Source organism: Molossus molossus, unplaced genomic scaffold (genome assembly GCF_014108415.1).
Source record: "Molossus molossus isolate mMolMol1 unplaced genomic scaffold, mMolMol1.p scaffold_m16_p_10, whole genome shotgun sequence".
NCBI lineage: Eukaryota > Metazoa > Chordata > Mammalia > Chiroptera > Molossidae > Molossus > Molossus molossus.
The window spans coordinates 56,602,064-56,623,368 of NW_023425345.1; the positions used below are offsets into that span (position 1 = coordinate 56,602,064).

At 37.9% G+C, this 21,305-nt stretch overlaps 1 non-coding gene across 1 annotated transcript; it reads right to left on the reverse strand.

Moving 5' to 3' along the window:
- Positions 1-20,569: 20,569 nt before the first annotated feature.
- On the reverse strand, positions 20,570-20,675 carry LOC118624775. The gene has a single exon (XR_004958446.1). It is a non-coding gene; the product is annotated as a U6 spliceosomal RNA (small nuclear RNA).
- Between the last annotated feature and the right edge of the window lie 630 nt (positions 20,676-21,305).

The following is a 21,305-nucleotide window of genomic DNA, read 5'->3' on the forward strand; positions in this document are numbered from 1 at the left end:
GGCTACATATATATGTTCTTTGGCTACTCTGTTCACCTTCTTTAATCCACTCCACTCCCCCCACCCCACTCCCCTCTGACTTTTCATTTGTGTCCTCTTTAATTTCCTTCAGCACTGATTTGTCGTTTTCATTGTACAAGTCTTTCACAAACTTGGCTAATTCCTAAGTATTTTATTCTTTTTGATACTGATGCAAATATAATTGTTTTGTGATTTCCTCTTCAGATTATTCATTGTTCATAAATATAAGTACAACTGTATTTCTGTTTGTTTGCTTGTTTTGGGGGGGGGGGTGTTGTTGTTATTGCTATTCATCCTCACCTGCAGATATTTTTCCATTGATTTTTAGATAGAGTGGAAGGGAGGGAGAGAAAGAGAAAGAAACATTGATGTGAGAGAGACACATCGATTGATTGCCTCCTGCACAACCCTGACCAGGGCTGGGAATCGAACCTGCAACCTAGGTACGTGGCCCTGAGCAGAAATCAAACCCATGACCCTTCCCTCTGCAGGCCAACAGTCTAACTGCTGAGCCAAACTAGCCAGGGCAGTGCAACTGTCTTTTGTGTGTCGACTTTGTATCCTGCTACTTTGTTGAATTCATTTATTAGGTCTAACAGTTTTTGTGTAGAATCTTTAGGGTTTTATACATATAAGATCATATCATCTGCAAACAGATAATTTTACTTCTTCCTTTCCAATTTGTATATCTTTTGTTTCTTTTTATTGCCTAATTGTTCTGTTATACTTTCCAACACTATATTAAATAGAAGCGGTGAAAGTGGGCATCCTTACTTTATTCCTGATCTTAGAGGAAAAGCTTTCAGTCCATCACCATTGAGTATGAAGTTTGCTACGGATTTTTCATATATGGCTTTTATTATGCTGACATAGTTTCCTTCTATTCCTAGTTTGTTGAGTGTTTTTATCATGAAAGAGTATTAAATTTTTCCAAATGCTTTTTCTGCACCAATTGAAATGATCTTCTGTGTTTTTTCTTTCATTGTGTTGATGTGGCATATTACATTGTTCGATTTTTGTATATTAAAGCATGCTTGCATTCCAGGAGTAAACTCTACTTAGTCATGGTATATAAACCTCTTAATATATTGCTAAATTCTATTTGCCGGTGGGGGGGGGGGGAGAGCTATGTGAGAATTTTTAAATAAATGTTCATAAAGATTATTGGTCTCAAGCTTTCCTGTAGTTTTTTATTGTTTTTGTTTTTGTTGGTTTTTTTTTGTTATTTTGGCTTTGGTATCAGAGTAATTCTGGCCTCACTGAATTAGTTAAGAAGTGCCCCTCCTCTTTAATTATTTAAAAAAATTTGAGAAGAATTAGTATTTGTTTTTCTTTTCTTTTTTTTTAGTATTAGGTTTTCTTTAAATGTTTGGTAGAATTCTCCAATGAAGCATCAGGCTCATTGTTTTTCTCTGTGGGGAGATTTTTTAATTACTTATTCAAGCTCCTTCCTAGTTACAGGTCTATTCAGATTTTCTATTTCTTCATGATTTAGTCTTGAGAGGTTTGTGTTTCTAGGTATTTGTCAATTTCACTTAGGTTATTTAATTTGTGGATTACAATTATTCATAGTATTTTCTTACAATCCTTTTTATGTTTGTAGAATTAGTAGTAATGTTCCCACTTTCAGTAATTTGAGTTTTCTTTTTCTCATTCCGTGTAGCTAAAAGTTTGTCCATTTTTTTGATATTTTCAAAGAACTAACTTTTTGTTTCATTGATTTTTACCTGTTATTTTTTTATTCTCTCATTTATCTTGGCTCTAATCTTTATTATTTTCTTTCTTCTACTAACTTTGGGTTTAGTTTGTTCTTTTTTTATAATTCCTTAAGTTGTAAAGTTAGGCTGTTGATTTGAGATATATTTCTTGTTTTTAATGTAAGCATTTATAGTTATAAATTTTCCCCTTAACACCACTTTTGCTGCATCCCCTAAAAGTTGGTATGTTGCATTTTCATTCATCTCTAAGTATTTTTTTAATATACATTATTTTTCTTTATTGATTTTAGAGACAGAGAAGGAGAGAGAAAAACATTGATGAGAGAGAACATCGTTTGGCCACTTCCTGCATGCCCCCCACTGGGGATTGGGCCCACAACCTGGGCATGTGCCCTGACCAGCAATTGAACCAGCGACCTCTTGGTGCATGGGTCGACACTCAACCACTAAGTCACACCAGCCAGGCCATTTCTAAGTGTTTTCAAATATTCCTGTGATTTCTTCTTTGATCCATTCATTGTTTAACAGTGAGTTGTTTGATTTCCACAATATGGTGAATTTTCTGTGTTTCCAGGTATTTGTCAATTTTCCTTATATTATTGATTCCTAACTTCATCGTATTGTGGTCAGAGATACTTTGTCTGAAGTCTTTTTAAATCTATTGAGATTTAGTTTGTGGCCCAACATATGGTCTATCCCACAAAATATTTTGTGAGTGTGGTACTGAAATCTCCCACCATTATTGTGTTGCTATCTGTTTCACCCTTTAGCTCTGTCAATGTTTACTTCATATGTTCGGGTGCTCTGTGGTGGGGTGCATATAAATTTACAATTGCTATACCTTCTTGATGATCCTTTTATCAAACATCACTCTTTAAATATTTAATTACTGAAATTAGATGTTATAGGCTTAACATATATTTTTCCTTTCCCAATCCTGAAATCAACCATTTCTCCCAGAAGCCATGGTGCCTTTTAATGGAGAATGGTATTAGAAACCAAGATCTGGGTGTTAGGGGTACTCACTCCCACCAGGATGTCACTTGTAAGCAAACAAAGATGAGAAATATATATATGTGTACCAACACATGCATACACATACATCTATATTTATGTTTGCATCTATATAACTATTTATATATTAAAAGCCATGAGATCATGCCCTGGCCAGTTTTGCTGAGTGGTTAAAGCACTGGCCTATGGACCAGTGAATCTGGGGTTCAGTTCCAGTCGAGGGAATGTACCACGGTTGCAGTTCGTCACAGGCCCTTGTTGGGGTTGTGTGGGAGGCAACCAGTCAATGTGTCCCTCTCACATTGATGTTTCTCTCTCTCTCCCTCTCTCTCCCTCCCTTCCACTCACTCTATCTGAAGATAAATAGAAAAATATCCTCGGGTGGGGATTTAAAAATTTTTTTAAACAAATAAATAAAAGCCATGAGAGCGTAATAATAATTCTGATTCTAACCAAAACCACGAGCTCATTCTAGCCTTCTGTTCTCCCTTTTCTATTTGTAACTTTTTTGACAGTAAGAAATCTGTTCCTCATTATTCACAATATATTTACTTACTTGTTCAGTTCTATATTCACACGAAGTCGTTTAGAATTACTAACCCAGACCCCTCTGAGAAATGTATTTAACTGGAGTATAATATTGGTATAACATTTGTTTTGTTTGTTTCTAATCTTACAGTACACAGCCAGATACTATTTTCCAAATTTACTTAGTTAAATCTCTTCTTTCCACCCTCCTGCAGTTTGGTTATGTTATTCATCTGCAGCAGAGTTATGTTCATTTGTTACTCTTTAAATTTCATTTTGAGTTCTCCCCAAATCCTGGGTGATTTGAATTGTTTATTTGGGGGGAAATATTACCTTGTTTATAAGAGTCAGAACTGTACAAAATCTATGCTAAGAGAAGTGTCCTCATTTCAGTCCTCTTCTCACTCAACCCCTGCAGATAACCATCTCGGCAGTTTCCAGGTTAGCCTTCCCATATGTGTTTTGGACAAATGAGCAAACACACTATATTTCTTATATTCCTTATTGTTATGTAAAGAGTAGCATAATACAGTCTTTTGCATTTGCTTTCTTTATTTTTTACAGATGCATACTATTCCACTATATGGACATTTGGGTTATCTCCAGTACTCTGAAAATCCAATTGAAGTTGAAATGAATAACCTTGTATAGGTGTTTCCATAATGCTGCAGATGTCGTTATAAGGGAGATTGCTGAAGGTCCAGTTGCCGGTCAAGGTATTAGCAGAAATATTTTTGCTAAGTATTGTCAAAGCCACACTCAAAAGGATTGTTCTGGCTTGTTTTCCCACCCGCAACGGTTGAGAGTGTCTGTTTCCTTATAGCCTCACCATGGAAAGCGTCATAATAATTTTTAATTTTACTAACAGGACAGTTGAGAAATGGCATCTCATTAAAATAATACTAAATCTTTAAGATTATTTTATTAACAAGTATCTAATTATGAGTGAATTTGAACTTTTCCTATGTCGGAAGGCCATTTTTATATATTTTCCTGTATGAATAGTCAGTCAATATCTTTTAGTGTTTGGTCATTTGACTCAGTCTCATGTCTTTATATATTAAGGACATACAAAACCTTTTGTGACATATGTTGCAAGTATTTAACTGCCAGTTCATCAAATTGCTTTTGCTTTGCTTGTGCTGTTTTATCCCATGAACTCTGTGTGTGTGTGTGTGTGTGTGTGTGTGTGTGTGTGTTCAAAATTATTGGTTCTCTTCTTTTCTTGTTCTTTGGTTTTGAGTCATAGATAAGCCTCGCCTTACATCAAGGTTAAAGAGGAACCCACCCATGCATATGCTTTTATTAACTTTAGCAAGAGAGAAAGGGAGAGGGAGAGAAAGGGGACTATCGAAGTGAGAGAAACATCAATCGGTTATCTTCTGTAAGCACCCTGACAGGGGACTGGACCTGCAACCTGGGCATGTGCCCTGACCGGGAATCAAACTGGTGACCTCTTGGTGCATGGGTCTATGCTCAACCACTGAGCCACACCAGCTGGGCGGGAAGAATTATTTTTAACAGCAACTTGGATTGTACCTTAACCGTTACCCACCCTTACTCCATGTGACATCTCTAGGAGTATCCCAGTGACTGTCTTACTTAGAATTTGAGTCTGCTTTACTCTTACCAAGCACCCCCGCCTTCCAGAAAATTGAACTATATTCCATTTCCAAGTTTTGCTTAGATAAATCTGTTGGCATGACTTAGCCTAGAATCCTGATTTGGCCTGATATTCTGTCTCACTCTTCTGGATACCCGTGGACCACGGTGGCTGGCTCTGTCCTGCCACCACTCAGCAATATCTCAGTTTGAGCAAGGTTATAGGGCTGTGAAGCTCTTACCTCCTTCAACAAGGGAAGCAAGTTGCTTCCTTGTCTAGGTTCTTATGATGCCACATATTTGTCCTAGTTCCCCCTCTACTGAATCTCTTTCCTTAGAACACAAGTTAATGAAAATTTATAACTGCAGAAGTTAGGTACAACATGAAGAGAAGGTTGACTCTTGGTAATCTCATGTTTAATATTTGTAGTTTCATCATTTGATTTCAACACTAGAGTGACTCTACATATTTCTGAGTCCAAAACATAATGGCTTGTTTTGGAATTGCACATTCTGGGACAGGGAGGATAGATAATAAGAGGTCGAGGGAGGTAGAAAGGGGAGGGGGAGGGTGGAAAAGCAGGAGGAACAGAGGGAGGAGAAAGAAGACAGGAAGAAAAAGAAAAGGGAGAAGAGAAATGAGGACCAGGAGCCGGAGAGACCAGGAAGTAGAGGGTGGAGAGCGTGGAGAAGGGCATAAAGGAACTGGAGAGATGAGAACTCTCAGTTCAAGGCTCTTTGTAGCTCTGAGGCCTTGAAAATAAATCTAACAAGAAGTAGAAGATGTATTAAGAGTGTAGGTGAACAGTTTAACAAATCTGTACCTGTGCACTTGAAGCAACCTACCAACTTAACTTTGGGACTAGTCTAGGTCTGTTGACCTCATAGAAGCTGGCTAAAAGAGTATCTTGCTTTAGTTTGGTAATATTTTTCAAAAAAGTACTGCTACTATTTACATGGATCCAGGAACTACTGCACATTTTCAACAGAAATTGATTAACTACAACAACCAAAACTTCAAAGCACATGACAATTTTACTAATTTCTTGCAGAGCCCAAGTTGGAGAATTAAAATACAAGTAGACAAACACTTATAATATTAAATGATCTTTGGAGGAAATGCTAAGACTTTTCCTAAATGTTGAGATATCTTCTGATATTGAGAAAAAAAAAAAAAAAAACACGTATGGAATTATAGTAAAAGTCAATATAAAACAGGATAAGATATAAAAAGTTAAAACTAAAAGTAACTTAATTTTTATAGTCAACAAGCACAAGTTTTTAAAGTAGACATTAATGAGAAAAACCATTAGTCACAAATTATGTTTGTACAGTGATATCATTTCATAGTCCCATCCAAAAATCCAAGCTGGCAACTAACCTGAGAGTAGAATTCATGACAAATCTAAAATTTAAAATACGGAATAAAAATAAAAATAAAATACATGCTAGGCTTTAAAATATTCTGCTATTAATTCAAGTATTCTAAGTCCCTGCCCTATACCATGAATGAACATGAGTCAGTGACTGTTTAAAATATACACAAATCTATTTGCTCTATGATTCTACAGTGCAACTCACTGATGCTTTTGTAGTCTAGACTCTAGACTATGTTTGCTTAGCATTACTTTTCCCTTTTTTCTTGGGTCTTGCCACCAGAGCTCAGTACCCAGAATTGCTTCACAAGTGCTACATCAAATTTTGTTATTATTACAATATAGGAAGGATAAAATAACACTCAGATTTTAATAAGGAATAAATGTTTAAAATAAATAGGAACGAAAAGAATACACAGTTTCTGGGATGGTACAATTTGGGTGCTGGAAACTATTTTTGTTTATTTTTTTCTAACACCATTTATCCCCCCTATACCTTCTTTCACCTCCACCCATCCCCGAAACTCTGAATTTGCCTAATGCACTGCAAAAATGATTCAAGAATAACCATCCATTCAAAGGATGGCCAGGCCTAGGAACATGGGTTATACTGAAAACAAGACTTTTAAAACTATGCAGCCAATCTGTGTTCCCACCAGTATGGAGTTCCCTCCAAAAATTAAAAATGGAACTGCCTTATGATCCAGAGATTCCACTTTCCACTTCTATTTAGATAAAAAGTGTTAGTGCATGAGAGTGGTAAGTGCATTTTTTGTGAATATGCATATGTGCAACAAAGGAAATAGTTGTCTCTGAAAAATGGGACTAGCGGTATTTTTCTTTCTTTCCACTTTTACTTATAGAAATTTTCACAGGATAAAGAAGTAAAGTAAACATAATAAACCTCTGTGTACCTGAAACTTTTCAAGGCCAATATCAGTGCATCAAGACCCCACCTCTTTTCCCACCCAAAATTATGTTGAGGAAATCTCATCATATATCATTTCATTACAAATGTTTTTCATTAATTTTTGTTGTGCATAATTTCCAAAGTTTTTTCTTTTTGTTTATCCTCACCTGAGGACTTTTTCTATTTTTGCTCAGACAGAGCGGGAGGGAGAGATAGAGAGAAACATCGATGTGAAAGGGACACATCGAGTGGCTGCCTCCTGCACAACCCAACCAGGGCCGGGGACAAACTGCAACCGAGGTACGTGCCCTTAGCGGAAACTGAACCCGGGTCTCTCTGGACGGTGGGCCGACACTCTAACCGCTGAGCCAAACCGGCCAGGGCCCAAAGTTTTTTCATTACTATGTCTTTTATATTATAAACAAACGATAAATGTCATCAAACATAAACATGGAATTCAAGGCAACACCAAGAGCCCAGGAATGGCTAAACAGAAATTGTAAACCAATATTAATAAAGAAAACAGATTGTGATTAGAATACTTATCGATTTGGCTTTGGAGACCAAACATTACTAACATTTCCTATTTCAATGATCTTTTTACCTCAATATTTCACAGTTTGGGAGAATGTGTAGGCCTTTAAATTATTCACAAACAACACATGAAATACAAATGAATATTCACAGCAAAGATACGAATTTCTTCCTCAATACCTGGATGTATATTTTCCTTCTGGCCTCTCTGCTTTGCATTACCATCTATGGTTTAGCTCCTATTTGCAGGTCCTTTGTGTAATTCAAAAAGAATTCTAATGTTGAAGCCATGACCTAGGGTATTTATGTATTGAAAACCTAGTAAGAATTATTTACAATTCACTGTGTAGCTTCAAAATGTATGTTTGATATTAATCAAAGAACACATATGGATATATGCACAGCCCATAGACACAGACGATAAGGTGGTGAAGGTCAGGGGAGGGGAGGTGGCTGGGTGGAGGGGAGCAAAGGGGGGAAATGGAGGGCATCTCTATTATTGTCAAACATAGATCGAGATAGATAGATAGTTATGTAGATATCATGTTTTGCGCAAAACTGCTATTTCAGAATTGAAATATACATTATTATTTTTTTAAGGTATAATGCCAGGGGCCCTTTAAGAATCAGGTTAAATTTGAAATCTGAAGCAGAAATCCAACATTAGCTACCTGGATAGGGAAATGAAGGATGCTCCATGATAAGGCTCCCATAGAGGCCCTGCAGTACAAATACATCTTTGAAGAGATGTACATTTGCTGTACTCAATCCTGTTCTTCCAGCTTGGGCCAGGATGTGCTAGGGACCCAGTACAGAACATCATCATAAACTGAGTTCTAATAAGAGTGGTAAGGAAGGACCAAGTGAGACAGTAAGAATAAAAACGAACATATTATTTCCAAAATGTCAGCTGACAGCAAAACTCTAACCTCTAGGTTTAATGCAGTCAATGTAAAGCAAATCACATCCTCTTCTCCCTAACCAAAGCTCCTCCCTGGAGAAAGGCTTGCAGAGTGGGGACTGTGAACTCTACCAGGAGGAAAGCTGTGACGCTTCCATTTAAATTCGTCCCCATCTAGGCAGCTCCGCTGCAGAACACAGCAGCCTCACAGAGAAACGAACCTCAGAAGATCACCAAAGAGGCTTTCTAATTTCGTTCTGAGATCAATTAAGCACTCAGAAATCCTACGTGCCATTTTAAAATCATATCCTCTGCCCTCCTTTTTTAGGCCTACCAAAACAATCTAAAAGTGATGTTGCTAGTATTTCTAATTAAAACAAAAAGGAGCCATTGATGAAATACATAAATAACCCTCTCTGGAAAGACCGGTCTTGTCATTTGTTTCCCTAATTATGAAAATGTGTCACAACTATGCTCCCTGCTGAATCAGACCATGAAATGAGCGTCTTACTTGCAAGGTTGCTTTTACATCTGGTTGCTGTCAGCCTCACAGGCTCAGCTACTGATCATCATTCCAAGGTGGACTCAACCGATCGGTTACCAGGCACACACAATAGGCTGGGGTCTGCCACCACCATCACACATCAACCAGGGACCAAATGAGCAGCACATGTCCACAGCATGCCGCTCGGGAAGGGGCATTCAGCCAGTGATCCCAGACCACCTGTATCACTACCGGAATTCATATTCCATGAAACAAGACGACCAGTCCTTACAGCTGTTATGCAAAACAACAAAGAAGCCAGACAGAGGGTTGTGGAAACACCTGGCTTATTTTGAACCAAACTAATTCTTAGGTGTCAAATATACAAGAAAAATATATATTATTTATTGAACACTCATACTACAAGAGAGCAAGAGGGCAAAATGATGTCTTAAATGAAATAACAAATCAATAAAAATTCACTCCCTTCTACTTCAAATAAGAATCTCAGAGGATTGTTCCCTGATTCTGTAATAAAAAAGGTTTATTGCTCTGTGCTAGCATTGCAACAATAGTTTATCTCCTATACTTCTTGCAATTTCAGGGGAAGGCAAGGTATTCGTAACATTTCAAATGAGATGATTCACGTGATATTTTGGTTGGTCATATAAATACTAAGTATACTCATTTCAGGTCATACTTCTCCATATTTTAATATTAACTTATAATGAACATGATCAGATATTGCTATTCCTTTGCAGGTTTCATTATTCTTCAAATGTTAAGTCCAATTTTTTTTAAAAAATCTACAAACAGCATTACAACATAAAATATCTAGCATACCCTAACACACATAAAACTAAAACATTCATAATAACATATATGACTGCCTGCACACACAAATATTTTTTAAATGAACTACTATCTTTGGCCGAAAAAAATTTCACTACCCACAAGTTTATTTTTGCTAATGACAAGTACTTACAGACTGTTAGAGGCAAGCTTTACGACGAAGAACATTGCTATGAGGGTGGGCATTAGGTAACCTTTTCCCAAGAATATATGGATCCCCTGACAGGAATTTTACTGTTCTAATCCTGATGACCTCACACACCATGTCAGGTACACTGACGGTCATCCACCTTGATAACCCACGCCAGGAAGAATGACCCTGCTTATATACACACATGATGTTATGTTTCTGATATGTGAACAACTACATTTCTTTCTATATAGTATTCTCAAAAACCATTCACATTTTATTTCTGCATTATGTTTTCAATTTACTTCATTTATGTTTTTAAAAACCCTAATACAAAACTTAATATGTATCAGGCATTTACTAAAAACTTTACAAGTACTAACTCAACTAATGTACATAAAAGGTAGACAATGCTTTTACCATTTTACAGATTCGGAAATTGAGACACAAAGCCTAGTATTTTCCCAAGGTTACATGGCTAGTAAGTGGCAAAGTTCAGATTAGAACCCAAGGATATGACTCCACAAAATATAAAACTAAGGCTTTCTACTAATCATGAATATTGATTAAATGTATCTATTTTATACATCTTTTACAGCAATCTTAGTTTAGATCAATATAATTATTCTAAAATTCACTTGAAGGTTAAATATATGTAAATAGTAAAGAAATTTCAGAAAAAAAGATAATGCTTTTTTCTAGCAGTTGCTTTAAAAAAATGAGAATTCAGTATTCAAAGATGATCGTTCAATTCAAATCAGTGATGAGAAGAAATACCCAGTAAGCGGTATAGGGGAAACTGGCTAGCATTCAATCTGGAGAAACATGAGATATCTGCAAATATTTTATATAATATCAACCTTATTTTAGTATATTAGAATACATTAACTACAATTAAAGTACAATATTCTATTGCTCTGAATTCTAGATCCTGACGAGTCAAAGGAAAAGAACAATCATACATCTGAAAAAAAGTTTTACCACCAAAAACACAGGTCAAGTTTAAATAGTTACTGCTCTATACACTCAAAAGAATTTTTTAAAATAACCACTGGTTTTGCAAACACTCTGGTAGGAATTCCTAGTGCTCACTTATGTCTGGTTCTCCTTCCCTTCCAGGCACATACAGTTTGGTGGGCTAAGTGACTGCTTCCAGCCAAGTCAGAAAAATTAAATCCCAGTGCTGTGATGACAGAATGGGACACATCTCAGGTGCTGTTGGTAATCGCAGTGGGGCTCCGTCAGCTTGGATCACCGAGTGGCTGCATGGGGCAGAGCACACACCATCTTTAGTTGAATATGTAGTGTGAGAAACATATACTTTTGTTTCATTGAGCCACAGATTTCAGTGTTGGTGATTTATTCCTGCAGCACTGGAATTAGCATAAATGCTACCTTGGCAAATAATATACTAAGGGATATAAAAGAAGGATAGGTCATTTATAAAGCTATGGTGGAATTCAAAAGAACATTAGATATGGTGAGTAATAAGTGTAAAATGCAAATGAGGAATTATGGGTCAATTCGATAGGCTTTCCGAAAATGGAAAGAAAAAATATGAAAGTTGACTACAACAAAGAGAGTTGATTAATTTAAAGATAGTTGATTTTCTCTACATACGAATGACAGGTATATTCTTTTTTTTTAATTAAATATATTGGGGTGACAATTGGTTATTTAAATGATATAGGTTTCAAGTGTACAATTCTATGATACATGGTCTGTATATTGCATTGTGTGCCCACCAACCAAAGTCGTCTTATTCTGTTACCATATATTTGCCCCCCTTTGCCCCTTACAAACTTTTGATAAGTGTTGGTCTGTGGTTATGTGCTCTAGTTTCCACTCAGCATTACTTTGGCCCCATTTTTCATAGGCTATCAGCCAGATTTTTTTTTTTTTTTGTCTGATTAGCTATATGTATGCTCATTAAAAAATCCTTTGTTGAGATTCTTATATATAAGGAGACAGGTATATTCTTGATGAAGAGACTAAGACAAATAGAACAAATATAATAACCCACAAAACATATTAAAACTTTAGAGCTAAATAATGACCTGCATAATCAGTTAAAAAGACTCAGCCAGCCCTGGCCAGTTTTGCTCCGTGGCTAGAGCATCGGCCCATGGACCAAAGAGTCCCAGGTTCAATTTTAGCCAAAAGCACATACCTCAGTTGCAGTTTGTCCCTGGCCCCAGTTGAGGTCATATGGGTGACAACCAATCAATGTGTTTCTCTCACATCAATGTTTCTCTCTCTCTCTCTCTCTCTCTCTCTCCCTCCCTCCCTCCCTCCTGCTCTATCTGAAGATAAATGGAAAAAAATTAAAAATAAAGTAAAATCAAGTATTCTGTATAAAAAAAAAACTCAATGAGTACAAGTCAAAATTAGTATAAACTAGAATAATGAGACTGAATTGGATTAAAGAACCCTTGCAATAAAAATACATACAAAAAAATAATAAAAAGAGAAAAGAAAATCAGGCCATACACATTTGCTCTGAAATAATACATTACAGAGGATGAGAAATAAATAAAAAGGATATCAAGTATGAGCTTGAATCTCAAAACTTTAAACACTGAGTCAATCTGTACATATAAAGTAAGTTTATCTAAAAATGCAAATATTCATAGGATTTATATGAAAGCAAGTTTAGTTTCTTTCCTTTTTTCCTTATTTATTTTGTCAAAAACTTTAAAGACCATAAAAGACAGTGGAATCTCAGGAACCTTATAATAAATAACATGAACAACAAAAGAGATCCTTTATGAAAAAAATAATTGCAAAACTTAAGAGCACATAAAAAAGTGAGTGAGTGATGACTAAACCAGAGATGTTTTGCATGAAAGAGCTTATGTATGTATGAAAGACCTGATGTATGTCAGCTCTGTCAATATTTATGCTCAACTAAAAAAACTGAAGAAATAATCATATATTTCATTAGCTCCATATAGTTTTCCTGATGCTACAGTAAAATATTTTTGCGCTGGCAAGGAATTTCAAGATTGCCATTAGCAATAAAAAACACTTCAATGAGACTAGTCTGATTGGTTTGAATTTATTGATAGAGACTTGATTATATTTTATTTCAGAAAGCTCTACCTATTGCAGTAATGAGAAAATAATTACTGTGTAGAACCTTTTATCAACAAATACTTCATTTAGTTTTGGTGCTCTGAATATAGTTGATAAATAACAAAAATTACACATGTAGTAATTACCTGGCAGTTTCTTCAAATATTAATAATGAGAATAGCAATAGTTTCCAGCATATCTAAACTTTTAGGCCTGGAGTACATGTTTGTTGTTTTAACTTTACCTAATGTTTCCCTTTGCCAGCAGCCCCACTGACATTTTATATGACAGACATGTTAATCAGTCAAAACAAGGTATCTTCTTAAGATACAGAAGAAACGGAAGGTAAGGCACTCCCAAGTGCTTAAAAGTAATGATATAATAGGCCAAAACCAAAGACACATGAAAATGTAAGTAAAACACCTACATAATTCAAAACTGATGTAGCTGTGTAGTCACGTACATTTAAATGCCAAAGTGAAAGTTAATAATTTTTATTATTATTTTTTTAATCCTCACCTGAGGACATTGTTGTCCATTTTTTGTTCAGATAGAGTGGGAGGGAGAGAGAGAAAGAGAGAGAGAGAGAGAAACATTGATGTGAAAGGGACACATCGAGTGGCTGCCACCCACAGGACCAACCAGGGCTGGGGACAAACTGCAACCGAGGTACATGTCATTAGCGGAAACCGAACCCGGGTCTCTCTGGACCACAGGCAGACGCTCTAACCGCTGAGCCAAACCAGCCAGGGCAAAAGTTAATAATTTTTAAATGGCAGAAATCGGGAGGTCTTCAAGAGGCATTGAAAAGATATGCACAAAAGTGTTTTATGTTTAAATATATTAGCAGTACTGACATAAAGCTTAAAATGAAAAACTTAGGGACAAAAGAGTTGATCATGCAAAATGTATCACTTTGCCAGCCTCACTTCCTAGAGGTATTATGATTGTGTTGAAAGCATGCATAAGAGCCCTGGCTGGTTTTGCTCAGCGGTTAGAGCGTCGACCTGAGGTCCAGAGAGACTGGGGTTGATTCCTGCTAAGGGCGCATACCTGGGTTGCAGTTTGTCCCTGGCCCTGGTTGTGTCCTGCGGGTGGCAGCCACTCGATGTGTCCCTTTCACATCGATGTTTCTCTCTCTCTCTCTCTCCCCTCCTCTCTCTCTACCTCCCACTCAATCTGAACAAATTATTGAAACCAAGGATTAAAAAAAAAAACAGAAGGAAAGAACGTGCATAAGCAGCACTCACTTTCTAGCCATCACAGTGGCTGGCACCAGCAACTGGCCGTGGTCCAGGTGAGACACCTGCGCACTAATCCTCAGTCTCCCTGTTCCTAAACTACCACACTCACCTCAACACGCGGCCCTACTGACCCAACCTCTAAACTTCCTCTTCAACCTGACTTCTTCACAGCTCTGCTGCCTCCACCCAACCTAAAGCCTCCTTCACTCCTTAACTGCATCACTAAGAACTCACACTGTTGACCTTACCCTTCCGTAACCCACTATTCACACAGAGAGTCACCCCTTGAAGGCACAGATTTCATGGTGGCAATTCCTTCTTCACTCAGAATGCCATCGAGTGACCCCGAGAGGAAGTTCCAACACTGTGCTGTAACTTACAAAGAGCCTTCAGAACCTGGCATGTGCACCTCTCCATCCACATCACCGAGTGCTGGGAACCCACCTAAGCACCTCAGGCCCCAAACATACTGAAATGCTGAACGCCAGCTTCCCTCAACCACACCCTGCTCTCCATGCCTTTGTTTTTCCAGAAACTCTCTTTTCCACCCCTTTTTACCTAATTTCAGCTTAAAGTTCAAACCTCAGCTTAATTATTACTTCCTGCAAATTCCTGACACTACCTTCTTATTCTTGGTTAGATGTCCCTCCTGACCCAGCTCCCGTAGCGCCTGGGTCACATTACTATCACAGCACCTACCACACAACAGGTAGAAGGGACTGAATGTCTGTGTCCCCACCCCAAACTTCATATAAGTTAGGGCTTCATTAAAGCCCTAACCCTTAATGTGATGGTGTTTGGAGGGTAATTAGGTCTAGATTAAATCAATAGGGTGGAGCACCCATGATGAGATTAGTGTCCTTATAAAAAGATTAGAAGATTTCTCTCTCGTCCCTCCCTCGCTCCCTCTCTCCATCCACAAGAAAAGGGGAGCTTTCGCCAAGAACATGCTGGCAACCTGATCCCAGACTTCCAGCCTCCAAAACAGAAACATTTTCTATTTAAGCTACCTAGTCTGTGGTATTTATTACACACCCTGAACTAAGACAAGATTGTAATTGCCTACATATGTCTGAATTCATAGGTGGGGAGTACTCTCCAGGGGCACACAGACATGTCTATCTGGGTTCAAAACTATATTCTTAGCACAGACATGATCTCTGACACAACAGTGTATTGTCAGTATTGAAACTCTCAGAAAATAGCAAGCTGATGTGATTTGAATGTGCCACATTAATTAAATTTCCTAATAAAACCTTCATTAAATGATAATAGAAGAACTTGCTCTTTGGTGTTTCTTACATATTGAAAACAGTTACCCTAGAATAAAGTTACTAAGCCTAACATTTAGGGGGTGGTGGTGATAAAATAAAGGGTTTACAGAAGAAAGACATTTGCTATTTATATAATTTCAATGAAAAAACAAATTCAAAATCATTGTTCCTTTTCTTAAAAAGGCATTGCAGCCCAGCTGGTGTGGCTCGGTGGTTGAGCATTGACCCATGCACCAAGAGGTCACAGGTTCAATTCCCAGTCAAGGCACATGCCCAGGTTGTGGGCCCAATCCCTGGCCGGGGGCATGCAGGAGCTAGCCAGTCGATGTTCTCTCTCATCAATGTTTCTATCACTCTCTCCCTCTCCCTTCCTTTCTCTCTAAAATCAATAAGGAAAAAAAAATTTTTTTTTTAAAAGGCATTGCAGTTTTCAAATTCCACCACACTTATTCCACCTTTGCCCATTGGGTAGTATGCAAGGTGGATCATAGATTTGACTTCAGCTCTAAGGAGAAGATAGATTCATCCACATCAGCCATGGCGATTCTATTTCCTCTGTCAGTAATTACTTTAGAGATGAAGCTGTGATCCATTTCTGGCCAATGAGATGGGAAGCTTAGGAGGTTTAAGAGTCATAGGAAGTGACTGCTGAGTATGGATGAGAAACAGTGCTACCAATGGCCAACGCGACCATTCCTCACTGCACGGGAAGTGAGCCGAGCAACACGGGTAGTAATGGTCTAAGCTAGCGTCAGACTAATTCCAGCATCTTACAAAAGGTGTAGAATTTCCATCCACTTTCAGTAAGTTTTACATACCCCTCTTGGGAAACTGTGCTCCATGAGTGTTTTCACATTTCTGAACAGTCAGGAATTTTTCAGTGAAAATGGAAACCAGCCAGGTTAAAGGATGATTGAATGGTAACCACCTCTTTAAAGTTAAAGATAGTGATTTTATTTATTTATTTTTTATTTTTTTCAGAGAAACTTAAAGGCTTATCTCCCTCAATGGTATTTGCTTACATTTTAAGGGTAATAAATATCTGGAGACCTTTCCTTCTCCTCCCTGGACAGGATTTATCTCTGCATAGGAGTGTACGGGTAGATACGCTTGCTGCCCTATATAAGCTTAGAGTTCCATAATTTGGGGGTTACTTCTTGATGCTGTCCCTGTACACACAGATATATCAAGTCCAGGTTGCACCGCCCCACAGTGCATTAGTGCTCTAAGATGCTCTGTAAGTAAATGTCTGTTCCATGATCCAAAGGCCAAATGTTTCTGCTGGTGTATATATGCACACACACTACCATAGCAAGTGAGCTTCTTAGCTAACAAGTAAAATAACAGCTCAGATCTGCACAGTTTCAGATTCAACAACTTCCCACCAATGCTTTATACTCAGACTTAGGATTTTCCACCTGCACTGCATGCTACTTTTCCTTCTTCCACACTATTGCTGCAATACCTTCCTTAAACACATCTCACAGCAAACTTAAACACCATCACGGAAGGCAGTGAAGTATTCCATTAAGAACAGAAGTTCTGGAATCCGACTGTGCAGCTCTGAATCCAGCCCTGCCAGTCATTTGCTCTGTGACTTTAGCTACATTACTTAACCTCTGTGAACCTTAGTTTCCTTGTTTATCCAATGAGAATAAGATAATATATGCAAACAACTTAATCCTTTGCACATCATTTGCCCTCAATAAATGGTGCCTATTATAATCACTGTTAACACAGCTCCTCAACATCTTAAGAATGAAGCATAAATCACATAGGATTCCTCATTATAATCTGGCTCCAGCCCTGGCCGGTTTGGCTCAGTGGTTAGAGCGTCGACCTGCGGTCCTGAGAGACCCGGGTTCGGTTCCCGCTAAGGGCATGTACCTCGGTTGCAGTTTGTCCCCGGCCCTGGTCGGTTGTGCGGGTGGCAGCCACATCTCTCACCCCCACTCCCACTCTACCTGAACAAAAAATGGAAAAATGTCCTCGGGTGAGGATAAATAATAATAATAATAATAATAATCTGGCTCCAAATGTTCTCACTTATATACCTCAAACTCCAGACATGCACCTCTCATCATCCTCAAGGTATACTCTTCTTTCACAAATCCTGTGCTCTTTCAAATCCCCATTCCTCTGTAAAGACTCCTTTGCCAGCCCTTGGCAGTCAGTCCCTCCATCCTCTGGGCTCCAGCCCTATGTGAGCTCCTTGCACTGACTCTAATCACCATTATTTTTTTAGGTATCTATCTCCCACACTAGATGGTGTGTTATCAAAGACAGAATAAGCATGGATTTCCTCATATCTGTCTAGATCCAATATTTTAAAAATAGTGATATTTCTTATTGATCAAGTTCCAGAAAAGTTTCCTGGAGAAATCAACTGCATGGCTACTTTTACTTTATGGCCATTTTTCTGTAACATAAAAATTTCCCACCTCAAAATTTACAGTTCTAGCTTTTCATAATGCAGATTTGATTCAGCTATCATTTTTTTTTCCTCTTGAGCTATATATTTTTTGCTCTGTTTATATTACAGAATGGATATATAAATCTAATGGTGCAACATCTAATATAGAGATGTTTAAGATTTATATGAATTCTTTTATTTTTTTATTAATTTATTTTTCTCACAGATGATGTTTCTACTTTTTCCCCCCATTGTCACCCTCCTCCTCATTTCCCCCCACCCCAACCCAGCTTTATTGTCTATGTCCATCGGATATGCATACATGCATGTAAGTTCTGTGATTTATCCCTTCTCCCCCTTTCTGAGGATTGTCAGTCTGTACCCTACTTCTATGACTCTGGGTCTATTTTGTTCATCAGTTTGTTTAGTTCATTATATTCCAGAAATAAGTGAGATCATGTGATATTTGTCTTTCTCTGCTTGGCTTGCTTCACTTAGAATAATACTTTCCAGGTCCCTCCACGTCATCTCAAAGGATAAGAGATCTCTCTTTCTTACAGATGCATAGTACTCCATTGTGTACATGTACCACAGCTTTATATCCATTCGTCTACTGATGGACATTTGTGCTGTTTCCAGATCTTAGCTATTGTAAATAGTGCTGCTATGAACATGGGGGTACATATATTCTTTCTGATTGGTGTTTCAGGCTTCTTAGGGTATATTCCTAGAAGTGGGATCACTGGGTCAAATGGCAGATCAATTTTTAATTTTTTGAGGTAACACCATATTGTTTTCCATAGTGGCTGCACCAGTCTGCATTCCCACCAGCAGTGCACTAGAGTCCCCTTTTCTCCACACCCTCGCCAACACTTGTTTGATGATTTGTTGATGGCGGCCATTCTGACAGGTGTGAGGTGATACCTCATTGTTGTTTTAATTGCACCTCTCTGATGATTAGTGATGTTGAGCATTTCTTCATATGTCTCTTAGGCATTTGTATGTCCTGTTTGGAGAGGTGTCTATTTAGTTCCTCTGCCCATTTTTTAATTGGGTTCTTTGTCTTCCTTTTGTTGAGTTGTATGAGCACTCTCTATATATTGGAAACTAACCCCTTATCTGATATATCATTGGCAATTATACTCTCCCATACAGTGGGTTGCCTTTCCATTTTGGTGGTTGTTTCTTTTGCTGTGCAGAAGCATTTGAGTTTGATGTAGTCCCATGTGTTCATTTTCTCCTTTGCTTCTATTGACTTAGGTGATGTATTAGTGAAAATTCTGCTGTGTATGATGTCTGAAATTTTGTTGCCTAGTTTCTTCTAGGATTTTTATGGATTCATGAGTCACATTTAAGTCTTTTATCCATTTTGAGTTTATTCTTGTGTATGGTGTAAGTTGGTGGTCTAGCTTCATTTTTTTGCACGTAGCTGTCCAATTTTTCCAACACCATTTATTGAAAAGGTTGTCTTTACTCCACAGTATGCTCTTGCCACCTTTGTCAAATATTAACTGAGCATATTGTCTTGGGTCAATTTCTGGGTCCTATGTTAAATAAGAGTGGTGAAAGTGGACATCCCTGTCTTGTTCCCGATCTTAAGGGGAATGCTTTTAGTTTTTGCCCATTGAGTATGATGTTGGCTGTAGGTTTTTCATATATGGTTTTTATTATGTTGAGATATGATCCCTCTATTCCCACATTGCTGAGCATTTTTATCAGGAATGGGTGCTGGATTTTGTTGAATGTTTTTTCAGCATCTATTGATATGATCATATGGTTTTATCTTGCATTTTGTTTACGTGGTATATCACATTTATTTATTTGTAAATATTGTACCAGCCTTGCATCCCTGGGATAAATTCCACTTGGTCATGGTGGATAATTTTTTTATGTATTGCTGGATTCGATTTGCTAATATTTTGTTAAGGATTTTGGCATCTGTGCTCATCAGGGATATTGGCCTGTAGTTTTCTTTCTTTACAGTGTCTTAATCCGGTTTTGGAATTAGGATTATGTTGGTCTCATAAAAATGAGATTGGAAGGTTCTTGTATTCTTGTATTTTCTGGAATAGTTTGAGAAGAATGGGTATTAGATCTTCTTTGAATGTTCGATAAAACTCCCCCGTGAAGCCATCTGGGCCTGAGCTTTTGTTCGCTGGGAGTTTCTTAATTACATCTTCAATTTCCTTTGTTGTTATTGGTCTGTTCAAGTTTTCTATCTCTTCCCGGTCCAGTTTTGGGAGACTGTGTGTTTCTAGAAATTCGTCCATTTAGCCTAGATTGTCCTATTTGTTGGCGCATAATTGTTCATAGTATGTTTCGATGATCCTTTGTATTTCTGTGGTGTCAGTTGTAACTTCTCATTCATTTCTGATTTTGTTTATTTTGGTCCTCTCTTTTTGTTTCTTGGTGAGTCTGGCTAAAGGTCCATCGATCTTGTTTATCTTTTCAAAAAACCAGCTTTTTGATTCATTGATCTTTTGAATTGTTTTTAAAAATATGGTTCGCTTCACAAATTTGCATGTCATCTTGTGCAGGGGGCATGCTAATCGTCTCTGTATCGTTCCAATTTTTGCATATGTGCTGCTGAAGCGAGCACTCAACTATCATTTTTATTGTTTACCTGAAAAATACCTAATTTTATAAAAATTTATGGAGAAATTTTCCATATAATTCATCTCTGGGAAAAAGACAATCTACCATTTCACATCACTTCTGTATGCCCTGTATATATTTTTTAGGATTTTTTTTTTTTATCCTCACCAGAGGACATTTTTCCATTTTTTTGCACAGATAGAGTGGGAGGGAGAGAGAGAGAGAGGGAAACATCGATGTGAAAGGGACACATCGAGTGGCTGCCATCCGCACGACCAACCAGAGCCGGGGACAAACTGCAACCGAGGTACATGCCCTTAGCGGGAACCGAACCCGGGTCTCTCCGGACCACAGGCGGATGCTCTAACCGCTGAGCCAAACCGGCCAGGGCATTTTTAGGATTTTTTAAAAAAAATTTTTTTCTTTATTGATTTTAGACAGAGGAAGGGAGAGGGAGAGAGAGAGATAGAAACATTGATGAGAAAGAATATCGATTGGCCGCCTCCTGCATGCCCCTCACTGGGGATCAGGCCCACAACCTGGGCATGTGCCCTGACGGGGAATCAAACCGGTCATCTCTTGGTGCATGGATCAACACTCAACTGCTGACCCACACCAGCTGGGCTAGGATTGT